Raw genomic sequence first — 16,253 nt, 5'->3', positions numbered from 1 at the left:
AGACCGCGCTTTCGTTCATTTTTCGTCGCACGATCGCCGCGCAGCCACCTTCGCGCGCTCTTTCGATCAAGGACCTGCTTCTTCTATCAGGTCGTCGGTCCGTCGACGCCGTGTTTCTTCCTCCCGATTCCCCTCTGCTCGCTCATTTTTCGTCAATCCACCAGCACGATCCGTCGATCAGTACTCGAATCTTTGCGTCTATCCTCCGACCTGTCCCGATGTCGTTAGCTCTCGACGATTCCACTCGCGAGTACCTTTCTCAGCCTCGATTAGACCGCTTTCACGACCCGTCGCATCTTTCCGTGAACCTGAAACAGACAAAGGGAAAACAACATGAGAATTCTCCCGTTAACGCAGGAAGATTGTCCGTTTTTATCTCGCGAATCCGTCGCGCGATACGTCTAGCTGCATTTCCTCTCGCTCCATTTCCGCCACTGTTCCGCCACTCCGCGAACTCGGGGTTTCCAACGCCGCGCGAAATACACGGGTTAGCTCCCCGCTCGTGTAATTGTCGATCATTCAGCGACGGCGCTCACGCGAACGTTCCGCCGGTATAAACGATTTAGCAATTTTTCGTCAGCGTGCAGTACCCCGAGTCTATATTTAGCCCGGGGAAAAGCGTGATAAAGAGGCATGCGAGAGAGGGGGTGGCGAACAGAGGGGTGTGTGATTTCGTGGCCAGACCGGAGGCTGGAAACAGGGCCGAGCTTTCATCCGTGACCTGCGAGAATGTTTACCGCTACTTGATCAAAGGGGTTTCGATCGTGAAACGATCAACGCTGGGATGTAGCCTGGCCCCCGGATCCCGAGCCTCGGATTTTGTCTCGTTCACACCCCTTCTGCGTCATCGTAGCCGTCGATTCGGTCGTCGTCGTAACACGTGTCAGGGCCGATAAACCTTGCAACGTCGTCGCGTATCGAACACGGGGCGAACCGCTCGTTTACGTCGAAAACGAACCGCCCTCGTTTATTCTTGACTTTCGATATTCCGAGCTGCTAACCGAGTCAGCCGCACCGTCCGATCGGTCCCTCGATTTCCCAGGCCCTCGAATTTCCATACACGGGCCGATGCTGGGTCGAAGGAACTCTTGCATGTTCCTTCGATTCATAGTCCCCAGCGAGAAGCACATCGGAGATAGCGAGACACGCTGACGATGGCCATTTTTACACCGAGCTTTCGACCCCCTTCCCTCGGGAAAGCTTCCAAAATTTTTACTCACGTCACTCCGCTCGTATCCTCGCTGTTTCGCGCACCTGTTTCGAAATCTCCAGCCTGAACCTGGCAGACCTGCCGGTCTATTCACCGCGAATAGAGGTAGTAATTATACCCAGGAAGATTTGTCGGATACGGTTTGGATTGGAAGGCGGTACGACGGAGCTTATGACTTCTGACACGTGTACGCCTCGAATCGGACTACTTGCAGAGCGTTTGCCGAAAGTTTGCCTAGCATTCGCGCGTACGCGATTAGGCTATTAAATCGACCGAGTGTGCGGTTGAATGGATGCCTTGCGGCCTGTTCCGGACTGCGCTGTGAATCGATCAGATCCTCCGGACGGGGCTACCGTCCGTTTCCATTTCTGCCCGTGCAACTCCTCGGCGAATAATCGCCCTCCGAAAACGCGATGTTCCAGGCGACATCTGTTCCGAAACGATTAACGTTTCGAATCGTCTCGCGAGCTCGAGGAACTTACTAGAGCGGCGAATTTTTCGGGAAAAATCGCATTGCAGTCGCATCCCTCGTTTTACTCCGCCTCATTTGCATCGTCTCGAACGAGGCAGACGCGCGGGGAATTTAAATCGATCGGGGCACGCGTCGCTGCGAAATTCCAATCGCTGGCGCGACCAACTAATTAAATAGCGATTAGAATGCCGGGGAAACTTGCTCCTCGTTCCGCGAGTAATTCGCATTTTTCCCATCGGCGTTGCAACAATCGCGAAACGCGTCGAAACGCACGGCGAAGTAGTTCCTCCGGATATATACGTCCTCCGTCGAGTAACTTCTCCAAGTTCCTGTGGCGCTTAGATTCGCGCGTACGACAGCTGCCTAAGTGGAAATCGTTTCGCGGCAGCGACGATGTCTCGGTGAAATAGGTACGATCGTGCGAGGAATGCGTTATTTCGTCGCGAGTGGTCGTGATTGTTCGTCATTCGATGACAGCATCCCGTGCCAGAGAATTCGGCTGCGTATTTCGCGGAGGAGGCTTGCGATGCTTGGCGCGACCTGTTAGAATCGACGATAATCCTGGTCGAATGTGAGAGATGTCCCGTTAGCTCGGACACGGAACACTAGCCGTGGAACACTATGCGTGGCTCGCGACGATATCGCAGCCTGTTGTTGCCCATGGACCCATTAACGTTCGAGTCGTCGATGGTGTTTGGCTTGAACTCGAGGATTCCTGCCCGTCGACCGGCTGGCGGAGATGAATGGAAGCTCGACGACGTTACTCGGGGTTTTTAATACCGATCGTTGAACGAACGAGATCGATTGGACGTTGGAGAAAGGAGGTCGAAGATAAGGGGATCGCGATAGACGCGTTTTGACTGGGACAAATTAGAAAGCGTTATCTCTCGCTGCTACCACGGTTTCATTCTCTCTCGATCCTGAGACGGAGGAACTGTGCCGGTGAAACGAGCGTAATTTATCAAGCGACGAACCTGTTTAACGGATGAAATTATAGAAGACTCGTAGGTCGAACGTTCCACGATAAACGCGATCTTTTATCGACTTTATAGATTTAGAGGATAACCGTGATCGATTAGCCTAGGAGCTGGAAGGGAAGAAGACTTCGATAAAAGCGGACTCGTCTCTTCTCCATTAGATGTAAAAGCTGACGTCGCTTTCGATCCGTCGGAGCCCTTTTCCTACGTACTCCTTGTCTGCTCTGACTCCACCCGAACACGTTTCTCAGCGAAAATCTAGCGAGATGAATAATCTCGAGAACAGAAATGGCCGACCGGGAGGTAACGCGAGGGCAAACAGCTAGGCCAGCAACTTTTAGTTCCAGCTGCATTAGCGTCGTCGTCGTTGTCGGGGTCGCTAATCGAGCTTTCCTTGCTCGAACCGCGTAACAACCGTTCCTCACGAGCACTTCCGCAATCGCCTTTACGACCACTTATCCGACTCTCGCTGCTGATAAATCACCGTCCTGTACGATATGATTCGCGAGATATCCCCTGTTGACGGGATGTTTTTCGCAGTCGGGGGTTGTTCGGGACAGCCCCGTCGCTGGCACGGGACAGCGATAGTGATTTTTGTCGCACGGAGTGCAAACATTTTCCCGAGCGCAAACACAATCCGGACTGCCGTCGCGTAGCGAGAAATTCGGTAAACAGGCGTGGCCACGCGAAACTTTGCCGTTTACCGTTGGATTTGTCCTTTGATTTCGCCGGTTCGGGCCAACGGGTGAAAAAGGCAAGCAAATTAACGGAAGGAAAAAACGCGTTCACCGTGCCGTTTTCCATCTGTCCCGTGTACCCACCGGCTCGAATTCCAATTGGTAATTGACTTTAACGAGTGATACCGATTCCGTTCCATTTGCAGCTCGATGAGCGAATCGAAGTCGCGGAAAATGAGGTTCCAGTCGCCAGAGTTCGCGACAAGCTGGTATCTGCTGCCGGAATAACGAAAAAGGGAAAAGGAAAAAGGAGCCAGAAATGGGAATTTAATTTGGGAACGGGCATCGATGGCTGGGAAACCGTTTCTCCCTCCCAGACATCCAGAGATCGAGGGAGAAGAGAATACGGAGGCCTGGAAGCCAGGGGCTGAGATCCGATTGGGCGAAAGAGAAGAATCGATGTCTCGACGAGATCTTGGCGCAGCCTAGACATCGGAATGACGACTCTGGGCCTGGGATATTGTCGGGACACGTGGGTGTCGAACGCGAAATTGAACGGAACAGACTTTGACTCCCGTAGAACTATCGCTTTGCGGATCTCGCGAGGAATTGCAATGACAGGAGCTTCCGAACGAAGGAAACCGTCTGGCACGAACGCGAAATAAAGGTTAAACTAGCGAGCAACGCGGCAAATTCAATTACACCGTCCTTCCGTTCGATCGTATTGACTTTTCTCCGACCACGGTGACGCGAAACCGCTTCGTTGGACGATCCTACGACTCGAGGATGAATCGTGACCGAGTGTTTTCTCTGGAGCGTCCTCCATGGAGGTTTCTCCTACAAACAGCCTTCTCCAAGCGGTCCTCCTGCATCCTCGACGCGACCGTCTATTTCGCGGAATTTATAAATTCATATTTTGCTGCTTTGCCTCGCGGAGGGTTTCGAGGACGAAATAATTTAAGAGGAAATCCCGGACTACCCCTCGGGGCAACGACACTCGGGAATATCGACGAATCGCGCTGAGCGTCGATGAAAAATTGACAGGAAATGGCTCGCGCGAAATAGATTGCGCGCGCGACTGGACAATCGGCGATTTCTAATTCGTCGCGCAATTACGCGAATCTACTTTCGTATCGTTACATTTCCGGACAGCCGTGATTTTCGCCAAACTTGCGCGATTCGGCTCGGTGTTTTCCATTGACAACGATCGCGACCGAGCCACTGGTTACGCTTTCACCAACCCTCGACGAGTTTCGCCATCCCCCGGGAGCAAAGTGGTTTGCGTTCGATTCGATTTTCCGCGAGGGATGGGAGATTCTTCTGCGAATGAAGGATAATTTCATTTCTCGCATCCGGTTAAAAAAAAAAAAAAAAGAAAAAAGGCGGGGCAGGGGTGGAGAAAGGGCCGAGAGACAGGAAGAGGGGGCGGGCCGAGGGAACAATGTCGTTGTTGCAAGGCAAATGCAATTACGAGCTGCAACGGAACGAATTTATCGAGGACGCGGAGTGATTGGCGTCACGGTCTAATAAGCTTCGACAGTTCGGACAATTTTCCGGCGAACCAGCGACGTACTCGTTCTACTGATTCCTGTTGCACGCTTTTCACGCGATGCTCCCTTCTCCGGTGCGTCGAGTTTCCAACCCGGCTGTCAATCTCCTTTCGCGATGGGAACAGGTCTCTTACCGATCGCGAAACGGCGTCGAGAACGCGAGATCGGTGAAAAGTATGAACTGAGAACGCGGGGTAAACGAGTGAGGGAGAAGCGATCCGATTTTCCTTGACAGCGGCGTCTATACTCGCCCACGTGTGTCCTTGGAACGGTTCTGCGTCATTTTTCGTTACTCCCGCGTTAAATCACGCGTGCATACGCGCAGAGCCCGGGAACAGTGGACGAGAAGCGTGGTACGCGATCATTATTTGATCGCGTTACACGCCTGAACGAGACACTGTCGAGGAACCTTTGCCTGTCACGTTGCCGCGCGAAGCTTCTCGCGTCACTGATTTAAGGTCTCGACACGTCGAATATCGTTACGTGCGTGAACATCGATGCCAAAGGGAGAGAGAAGCTCGAGTGGCAGCCGGAACGTGAGAAGATCGCGGCGAAAATCGATGCAGCTTTTCGAAAGAGGACTTGCCAAAGACAAAGATACTCCGAAATTCAGCTGGTTTTATATCAAAGACTAAACTCGAGCCCGTCTCTCGAGTCCCCGAGTCTCTTTAGCTTCCCAACTTTGTTTTTGCGAAATTAATGAACCGAGTTTCGAGTAGACCTGCTTGCCTCGCGCAAGGAATTACCGCCATCATCGATACGAATATCAAGACCCCGAGGAATATGGTTCCTTTTCATTGGCGAAAATGGCAGGTCGAGGTCGTTTGGAAAAATTCATTAGCCAGCACAGAGATTCGTCGGTTTGCGATCGTTCATCGAAACCCGTGCACTCTGTTCGCGAGCGCAGGGTTGTCGCAGGCAATCAGCACGCGAAGATCCATCTGCTGATGGCGCCCGCATTAATTTCGCGAATCTCGATGCAGCCCGAAAATCGCGCACATCGATGGGATACGAAACGAGTTATCCGACGCCAGCGAGGTTATCCGTCGTCCTCTATCTGCTTGGCAGCCTCTTCGCCTAATAGAGCTACACAGACGCCCGCAATCGCGATCGAGTGACGGGGATGAAATTTGAAATTCGATTACAAGCAACTCGACTCGTTGTCTTCGATCGTTTTGCTTTTTTCCTTTCTCCTACGCAGAAATAAGATAAGACAAATAGGGGTTGCATAAATTAGGTACCGAAATGATCGTATTTGTAGCGACCAACGTTCTTACCCTCGCCAATGGATTCCTACTCGAAGGAGGTTCGAGGACTTTCTCGCAAGTCCTCGGTGAATTCTCGACCACCCTTGAATAGAAGTTCCTATGCCACTTAGGTATCCTCGTCTAAGGCAGGGTCTGCTAGAAAAGCTTTACTGACGAGTCCACTAGTACGCCCAGGACGAAAAGCTCACCCCTTTCTTTTCTTACCGTCTTTCTACCTGCTATCCATATCATAGCACGACAACCAAGGGGATACCAACTAGGCAGCAGCATAGGAACATCAGCCCGTCAGTAGGAACCACAAGATCCTAGACCGAGCGAAACAAGGAGTCATCGACCGTCTATAAACCCCCGTGGGGGGATCCCCACACGCCAATCGAAAGACGAGTTGTTTCTCGCAGAGTATCGGTATCAGCTATTTCTTCCGAATTCGCGTGTTCGAATACTCTGGACTTGGTCCACTGCGGTTAGCGTACGCGACGTATTTCAAGAAACATTTTAGAGTTTCTCGAAACACCGACAGGGGTGGAGAGAATTGGCTCCGGTTCCCGTAACAACGCAATTGTCGTGGAACGTGATCGCGCGAGGGTACACGTACGTAGCGTGCCATAAATCGTCTCCAAGAAATCGGTCAAAGTTTCATTAAAATCTTGCCCAGGACAGACGTAGGAATTGCGAGGAACGCGAATCAATGGTCGCCGACATTTCGTAATTGCAAGACATTCCTCCCAGCGAGGTATTCCCGTGTCTTTCTCGATAGTTCAAAGACGGTGGCCCGCGATCAAAAGGACGTTTCCACTGGCCGAGATAAATTGGAACCTGGGAACGAGTTCTTTCGCAATTTGCAGCCATCGCCGTATCGTTTCCTCGGCCTCCAGCAGAGATTGATCGAGGTCCTGGCAAAAAGTTTCCACCGCAAACTCGTGACCCCGTGGACTTTGTCCGCCGTCTCCTCTTCCACGTTTTATCACCTGTTTATTTATCTTTAGACTTTAACACCTCTCCCTGATTGGTAGAGGAAAGAATTTCTCAGCCAGGTTCTCTCCGCTGGCGCCAGGTCGATCCGCGATCCCGGATGAAGCGTCAAGTTTCCAAGTCGAAAGTTCAGAGTCTCCGTAGAAGGTACGTCTTACGGAAAACTCGATGCGTCCCAGAAGGATCGCCCATCCAGTATTCGCGTTATAGTTCCATCCGTAGCTCGTATTTGTCTTGCACTTTTGCTCGATGATGAAGTTCCGCGAGGAAGCATCCGCGATGCCCAGAGTCGCGGAAATACCGTGGAACGTCGCGATGGATAGAGAAACGAAGGGAGCATCGAAAGCATTGGAGTACGTTGCCGGGAAATGCTGCGGGAAACGAAATCAGCCGGGGTAAGACGCAATCGCGAGCGGAGAAAGCGGATTCGCGAGAGGGACGGAATCGAATGCGCGCTCTGCGATAGTCGTTTAATCGATACGAAGGCAAAAGTCGAAGAAGCCGGAATAAATTAGGTAGGAAGGCGTTGATCGTCGGAGCGTGAATCGGATAACCTGGATGGCAAACGGCGCGGTCAAAGGCGGTGCCCGGTATGGCTTCTCGCGAAAAGTGTCACGAATAATTTGTAACAATTACTGCGGCAACCGTGAATCCAAACGCGTCCTTCCGCTCTAACCTTCGCGCGTTCCTGCTTTTGGAAGAGAGCCAGCGTTCTTGGGGAACCACCGAATCGAAAGCTGCCGCTGCATTCGTCCTTCCTCGAGTCTTCGTATCGCCTTGCCTTTCCGCGAGATCGCGGATTAAACGGAACGACGTGGAAAACCGCGTTTCGTTTCGTATTCGCCGTTTAGCTAGCATCGATTCTCGGTGTTCCGTGGGTATTATCAACGGAGTCGCGGGAGTCGCGGATAAACTGATTTCCGATCGACGAATCGAACAGGATCAGGTCAGAAGCAGACGTTATTCTGGTTGGAATTTCGTACCGCTGAGAATGGTACACGAGTCATGGAATATCGCGGAGGAGCTTGCAAAACGTCCTCCTCGATCCCGCGCGATCCCTTCAAAGGAGCAGAATGGACGAGAGTAGTTTCTATAGAACGCTATATTGTAAATGTACCATAGTTGAGGGTAGTAAAATAGGATCGGACGAACAGGATGAATGAGAGAAACCCATAGAAACTCGCAGAACCAGAGACTCGTGCACCTTCGTTAGAGAGGAGACGCGACCCCTGGCAGAGGATGCGATCTCTTAACGCTCGTGGGCGAAGAACAGGGAGATACCGAGGGGGGTTTTCCCCACGGGGTTGTTGATATCGGTTAGGTCGCAGGTATACTCGTGTGGCGGTGGTGTCGGAAGGGACGTTAGCAGAAGGAAGGGATGCGTTTCGTCCGAGGCCTGCTAGTGGACTCATCGGTAAGGCTACGTTAGCAGGCCCTGCCTTAGACCAGAACTGGGACACTATTGGAAGGTTGGGACGTTATATGTATAGGAAACGGAGATTTTCTAGGGACTTGGGAGAAAGTCCTCGAAGTCGGAATGCATTCAGCGGCAAGGGTGAGAATGATGGTCGTTGCAATTCTAAGCGGACTAGACAATCGCTTCTAGTCGCTAACGAGTTTCCGAACGTTTCACCTGTTGCGTTTCGCGACTGTTCGAAGACGGTGGCCCCGCGAAAGGCGGAAAAATTGGGCGGGATCGATCGGGGGCCGAGATTAGATGGGGCGCGAGTTGAACCCGCGACGGGCGAATTTACCGATAATCGATAACGGCGTGAATGCTCGGGGAAACGAGGAAATCCATGTCGTCTATTTTTATTTCCGGCCCTTTAATCCAATTGCTTCGGCCGCGCCCTGTGCATCGCAGTCGGAGCTGCAACGGAATCGTATCTCGCGGCCGCATCGCGTCGCTGGCACAAAAACATGGCCGCCCCGCGACTGCAGCTGCGAACCCTTTACAGGCAACATCCTTTCACGGATTGTATCTCGAGTCTAATCGCTTCGAAGATCGAATCGTATTCTAGCTGCACGTGTAACGAGGTGGTGGTCGGGGTTGGAGCGTGGAGCATAGGTCACGGGATGATAACGCGTTATTGAAAATTCTAGCGCAGGTCTCTCGACGGAAGTCGGTGGAAAGAATTAAAAACGCCAAAGTGTAGGTCGTAAACGTAGGTCACGTGAGGCAGCCGTTTGAAAATTCTGTCCCTTTAACCTTTTACCACGGGGTGAGAGCCGATATGACCCGGCGAAACGCTCACGTTCGCCGATATTCCTCGCGACTATAAATCTCAGTCGCCGTTGCCTCGAGAGATAATAACCCTGATCGCGGAGCAGTCACGGGGAATTTTCACGCCTAGCCAGATGCGTAACGCGAAGCCCCGATCGGATCTCGGGATAATTTTAATTAAAACGTAATTGTCCGCGGGAGGTGGAGCAGAGTCAGCCTAGCGGAGCGGTTATACACGACCGGGCAACTATTTCCATTTACGAGGCGTAGCCGAATTCCTGCGGAATATCGGACGGACGTGGAAAATCGTAGTCCCGTTGCACCGCAATGTTTCTTCGATGCAAATACGATGCAGCTGGTGTGGCAGCGGCGGAAAGAATCGATCGATCGAACCGCCGATACGACATTTCCACCTTTGTCGTGCCACTGTCCCGCGGATAATCCATATTCATTCGCGCTAACAAGCTGACAGCGGCGGTGTGCCTGAGCCATTCGCTTTGATACGGTTTTTATAGACGGCCAAGTATCGCGGTAGAAATAGAAGAATCCGAGGAACGTCCTTCGTCGATCAATCGGCCACCGATCTTGACACAATGACAGGTTAAGCAATCGACGCGGAAGAATTCGAACGTTCGAGGAGGAATGTCGAGAAGAGGAGACCTCGACGTTCTCTCTGTTCGAAATCGACGACGAAGCTGAAATTGAAATTGAAATTTCAAGTCCGCGTGCTACGTCTTGGTTCCAAGGGACCCTGCTTTCTCGCGGATAGCGAATACGCGTCTGGAAGGTCGGCGCCGCGTGCTTTACCTTTAGGCTATGGATAATAGACCTAACAGAGACGATGAGAGTTGGAAATGGTGGGAAGTGGATCGAGGGAAACGCGCAGCGACTTGGATACCAAATGCTTGTCCGGAAATTTGTCGCCGCGTGAACTCTGACGAATTGCACGAAGATCTTTCGCACCTGACACTCTCTTCGGCCACGTTCACGATCGTTGGGTAACTAACTCGCGACGAATCGACGTTCGAGAAACGTTTCCTCCCGAGTCACATTTTCCAGCGACCGTTCCGCTGCTTGTACGTAACGGTTGACGAGGAAATGAAAGGAAGGGAATAAAAAGAAGCGGAGGAGCGAGCCAATTCGGCGGTCACATCTGTTTCGTACTCCCCCTTGCGAATGAAATCCAGATGAAGGGGATTGAAAAGAATCGGGTTAACAACCAGACGTACACGGTAGCGAAGTTGGTTGTTTGCAAGAGTTGTTGGCGTACGTTTTATTTACGGCCTGTTCTTCAGTGCGCAGCGCGTTGGCTATTTACGGGCGTTCATCGCTTAGTAGTTATTATCGTTGGCATCTGCAGCCCACACCCCTCGAACGCTCGATATCGTTGGCGCAAGAGACGAAGAAGGCCATCGTTGAACTTGATCCTTACGGATGAACGAGATCCAGTGTGATCGATACGCGGCAAATGGCCAGAAAAACTCGACACTCTCTCAAGAGAGAGAGTCGTTCCTCAACTCCTTTTTTTCCTCTCGCAAGATTTCTTTTCTTCCCAGGCGGCTCGGGGAATGCTTCCTAATTTGAGAAGCACCGTGTCTTTAGATCGAAGTCTATTACTCCTGCAGGAATCTCGTATCCCTTTGTTTCCCTTTGCCTTTTCCTCTTTGTGCCCTGACGTTACTCAACGCCGTGGAACGCGATACCGTTTCATTGTTCTCGTATACGACGACTTATTTCCAGCACGAGGATCGTGCGTCTCGTACATCTCGTCGAAGGAAGGTCGTGCAGAGCGATAGCTCGTAAATAGAAAACTAAATTTCTCGAAATCCCGGCCGGAAAGCTCTCTATACCGAGGATCCCGTGCCATTTATCCGCAACGGTGGCAAAAACTAGATCCACGGGAATTGCCTAATTCCATTAACGACCTCCTTGAAAATTACGAACGGTGGGCCACGGGTAATTGAAAGATCCAGCTTGGAATTACTCGCGTCGAAGTCAATTCCGTTTTTTGATATAGAGGCTTTCGGCTTAGCCGGTGTCCTCCGTGTATTCGCGTGCTTCCTTTTCTACTCCCGGCCTGGCACGCCCATAAATCCTTCCAGGGCTAAACAAGAAGCTCCAGCCCGCGATTTTGTCGCGTATGCGAACGAAATACGGCTCCCGATAAATCCTTTTTAGCCTTGTGCCTCCGCCTATTATCACGCGTCAAAGAAATCCATGGTCGGTTCCTTCGGGATTCCCATATCACTTTCGTGGACGCCATTCACCAGCCGTTCCGCCATATAAATCACGGCCTTCCCGATTCCGTTTCTACGCCTGATCGTTCGCCGACTACTGTATCGATATCCGTCGTTTCGACACTGCCACGTCTTTGTCTGTAATTAGAGTCCAAGGTACCCCGTAACTTCGTCCTTTATCCTTCGTCCGTTTACGATCTAGCAATAAACATAGACCAACTCGCAGCCAGCCATGTGTCTCTGGGGTAAAACTCTGATTTACGAGCAGTTCACCTCCCCGAAGTTACCAAGACTTCGCCCGTGCTTGCGCTCGTGCTTTCGCCGGTGCTTTCGTTCGTTCTTTCTCCTGTTCCACCGAGCAACGAACCGCCGTTGGCGAATTTTCCCGCGGATCGATCGTCCACGGATCGTCCTGACCGCCTGACAAAAATTTCAACCATTGGACGGCTAGCGGGATCAGCGGTAGATCAAACCGAGGCGATGCGCCGGCAGTAAAATCCATCGACCGTGGCGAGATACCGCAATTAAGCGTTCCTCTTACCGACCCGCAAATCTCGTACTTTCTCAGCTTCTCGCTGTGTTTCGCGATGGAAACTTCTTTAGTCAACCTTTTACGAGCAAACTTGCAGATCCCTTAGCCGCAGTATCGATAAAAAGACGTTAAACAGAGCACCGGGAAGCATATCGGAGCGATCCATCGATCTCGCGGAATCACTGCGAGATCGCCATTGGGGCATTATCGGCGGGAAACCGCTGGCAAAAACTGTCCGTAATCGCCGGGGACACCCTCGAGAGATTGATAATCCGCTTATTGAACCGAATGGGTGCGTCGGTTTTTACCACTGTTGCCTTACGGCGGGGTGAACGACACGCGGATTACGCGGCGGAAATCGCGTAATCTCGACAGTGAAAACGGGGGTGACTCTGGCCCGGTGTAAAAATATATTAGAACGTCGATTATCCCCGCTAATGGAAAGATAACTTGGTCCAGCAAATTGACGACGCGATGGATTACAGTCGGGGAACGGGAGGTAGCCGCGCGTGTCGCGGTATAAACTGAAACGCCACGGTCTGACCGGCGCAGCCCGTTACTACTGTCGGCTTACATCGAACGGTTGAGTCGAATCACTTATGGGACCATTAGCGGTTGTAAATGAAAAATTATATCAGCCGTATGCTCGCGAAATTCCATTCACCGTGTCAATGGCGAACGCACGAACAGATATTTATGCGTGGCGCAATGCAGCAAACATGGGTAATTACGGAATGTATTATAAACTGGTCGGAAGCTATTACGCAGTCGATTTATTATTTAGTTTCTTCGAATTTTACCCTATCATTTTCCCCGTTCTCGATGAATATTTATCCCGCGGTTCGACGACGATCCTCGACTGTGCGTCGAGGCTGCGAGGCCAAGATCTCGCACGGTGACCGAGGTAAACAGGCCTCCGTTAGAGATGTAAGATCGCACGCACACGAATCGCCGGCGTTAACCGTGAAGCGTGTACGTAATTACTTACACGTTAGAAGCCGCGCTTTTTATAAACGACCTTTTTTCCCCTCGCTCGGCTGACGGAGGTCGTGCAAGCCGTGGCCGTCGCTGGAAAAAAAAATATATAAGCCCAGGTAACGAAGTGGGTCTACGCTCGTCACGCAAGTCGCGTGCCTTTACGCTGGCAAATCGTGCCGAAGTATCGGTTTACAAGCAGATTTACCCGCACTTTTCTCCCCACTTCCCGCCTAACCAATGTGCGCCATTTTCCTCCGTCTCGCTGGTTACCCGTACGCGCCGATTTCTCCACGAGCACTATCGAGGTAACCGAATCGTGTACCTTTCGACTTATCCGCGATAGGTCAAACGATTTTACTCGGATAGACCGTACATGTGGCTTGGTTCGCTTCGAACTCCGCTACAAACTCTCTTTCTTCTCGTCTTTGTAGCTTGGCAACCACGCCGCGATTTCACCCGCCAAGGGTTAAAGTCGATTGATCCCATCGCCGGTCTCCCACGCGAGATTATTCCAGCAGCCGATTAAACTACGCGCGTGAATCGCAGCGGTTAATCGCCGCTTAGGAACAAAGTGCACTGGAAATGGACAACGAGTAATCTAAGCAAAGTTCGGGGCGGATACTCGAAGAGGGTCAGCCGTCGCGACGCGTACACCGCATCCGGGGTACGATAATACGCGAGTATCGAGCAGAAACACGCTGTGCGTTTGGCAGCGAGTGGGAAAGCATAGGGAAAAGCGTCCCTACAGCTAGCTAATTCTCATTCCGGCCGCGTGACAAAGACAAAGCGACCCTATCGAAACTCGCTTATGGCGTAGGGGTGGAAAATAAAAGCTCGGAGAAAGTGAGACTCCTGGGGGTCAGGAATTCGAGTGCATTTGTATGTAAAAGTTTCCTCGGCCGGCTGTCACGCGCTGTCACACGATGTCACGAAATATTTCCACCCCTGTGTTTCCGAATAGATTAGAGGCGCGGTGCTTTGGTTCCACCGTGTTACGCGTTACGTGTTATTAATATGTTAATGGCACGCGGCGTGTGCTGCGGCCAGATAACGACAGGTCTAGCTCGCCATCGTGTAGCCGTGGAATAAAAAACGAAACGTGGGTGAGAGCAGTGGGTGTGTACATCTACGAGCGACTACGAGCACCCCTGGTAGCCTAGCTCGAACAACTTTCGCGATAAACGTAGGAACGTTCGAGATGTATTTTTATCCGGATCGCGAGGAAGGGGTTGAGCCCGATACGCGTTCACCCATCGCGACATGGTCGGCACGCAAAATGGTCGAAGGCGTGTTCTCGAAGGGGTCAGTGTCGCCTGTTTACCCTTAACCGTGCGTATAGCCGTCGGAATTTATCGCGACATTTATGTTTCCCCTCGTACATCAGATTTTAACTGCGTTTTCTTGGAAGCCTCGAGGGTTTCTGTCTGCCCCGTGTTTGTCGGCTTATCTAGACATGTTTGTTTCCCCGCTTGTTTCCACTGGAAATACTCGTTTTTCTCTTTCTTTAATATTTTCTCCAACGATGCTCCCCCCTGCCCTTCCTCGACTCCACGATCCCGCAACGTCGCCGTCGATTCCCAACCGTCGAATAAATACGGTTAATCCCCTGTGCCCGTTCTTGGAGCGTCCGGTCGTCGATCTTCGACGAAACGGACTGACCGAATTGCTCGATTTCCAGCAGTCGAAATAACGCGAGAAGCGAATATATCGTACCCCGCCTCGGGATCCCTCGAAAACGATGTTCGTCGCCCGTTCGTTCGTCGTTTCTAAGCCCGGCTTAACCAGTGTCTAGCAGTGGAAGGAGAGATCACGGGATGATCCTAAGCACGGCTGGCTCGGCAGAGCAGAAAAGTGAAAACGATGTTCGTCGCCCGTTCGTTCGTCGTTTCTAAGCCCGGCTTAACCAGTGTCTAGCAGGGGAAGGAGAGATCACGGGATGATCCTAAGCACGGCTGGCTCGGCAGAGCAGAAAATGCGAAAGGTTTCGTGGAGTGCTCGATTAAACTCGCGTGTTTTTCCGCGGGGTCGCGTTCATCTCTCGATTTACGTTTTAGGAATGTTTTTCGCGTTGCACGCGGGTCGAGAACGGATTCAATCAAGCGGACATTGTCCGTTGGGGGCTCGATTTCATCGATTCCACTCTGACTCCGCCAACGCTGCTTCCTCTGTGCGTACCGCCGGCAGTCGAACAAACGGAATAAGTTATTCGACGAGCTTTCGGTCGTGGCATCGATCCGCGTTCCGAAGGCGCTCCGATGGCGCCAGGCTATCCGATTCGCCGAAAGAATGACAGGGATAAGCCGACAGAGAGCTTGCCGATCCCCGAGTTCTCTCGAACGATACGTTGAAAGGGAAGCCCGAGATTAATTTAGTCGAGAAAACTTGTAAACCGGCGGGCCGTTTCCAACCCAGCTTCCGGCTTGTACGTACTCGGTCTCGTTTTGTTCCGAGATAGAAGCCGGTCGTATAAGACCGGTTTCAGAGCTCGCGCTAAAAGCTCCTCCGACTCGTTCGTTTCCCCGGTGTCGAATTATTCCTCGTAAACATTTCGTATCGAACAAACCGAAATCCTGATATTTCCCTGGCCACCATGCGTGCCGGTTACTACCGGGCAACGTTGTTTCAAAACACGTAATCGTGGTCCATCGCGTTTCCTACCGAACGGTTCGTAAACATTTCGTAAAAATACTCGTTCCGCGATAAACCTTCGATAACGGACGAAATTTCCAAACCACGAACAAACCACAAACGTCTAAGTGCTTCAGACCGGTTAAAACGTGCGCTTCCGGAAGTTTCGATGCTCTAGACCAGGGGTTTTCGAGCCATTTAGCTTCTCTGGATCGTGTTGGAAGAAGACGAGTTGTTTGGGATCACGCAAAATATGCGGGACACTACCCGTAGCTTGTGAGCAGAAAAGAAACCACGTAAAATATATAGTTAATTAATTTATGTAGCATCGAGAGCTTAAGGATCCTCTGTGGGAAAGGATCACGAAAGAGAAAGCGAGAGAAAGCGAGTGGACAGGACAAAAACCAGACCCATAGGGAAAACCTCCGTTAACCAGGTTTGCCCAGATCTGCGATATTTTCGGAGATCGAAGTGAGGGTAGTTTTTAAGGACAATTAGGGAAAGGGACGATCCTTTTCGAGAGCGTCG

The 16,253-nt window shown here is 51.6% G+C and overlaps 1 protein-coding gene across 1 annotated transcript in view; it reads right to left on the bottom strand.

Annotated features, from left to right (window-relative positions):
- Dop1R2 (dopamine receptor 2) overlaps positions 1 to 16,253 on the bottom strand; it is a 59,212-nt gene that overhangs the window by 33,448 nt on the left and 9,511 nt on the right. The gene's annotated exons all lie outside the window — the stretch shown is intronic.

Source organism: Eufriesea mexicana, unplaced genomic scaffold (assembly GCF_001483705.2).
Source record: "Eufriesea mexicana isolate 0111107269 unplaced genomic scaffold, ASM148370v2 scaffold5385, whole genome shotgun sequence".
In the NCBI taxonomy this organism is placed as follows: domain Eukaryota; kingdom Metazoa; phylum Arthropoda; class Insecta; order Hymenoptera; family Apidae; genus Eufriesea; species Eufriesea mexicana.
The sequence above is the reverse complement of the archived record's forward strand: the minus strand, read 5'-3'. Positions and strand labels throughout refer to the sequence as shown.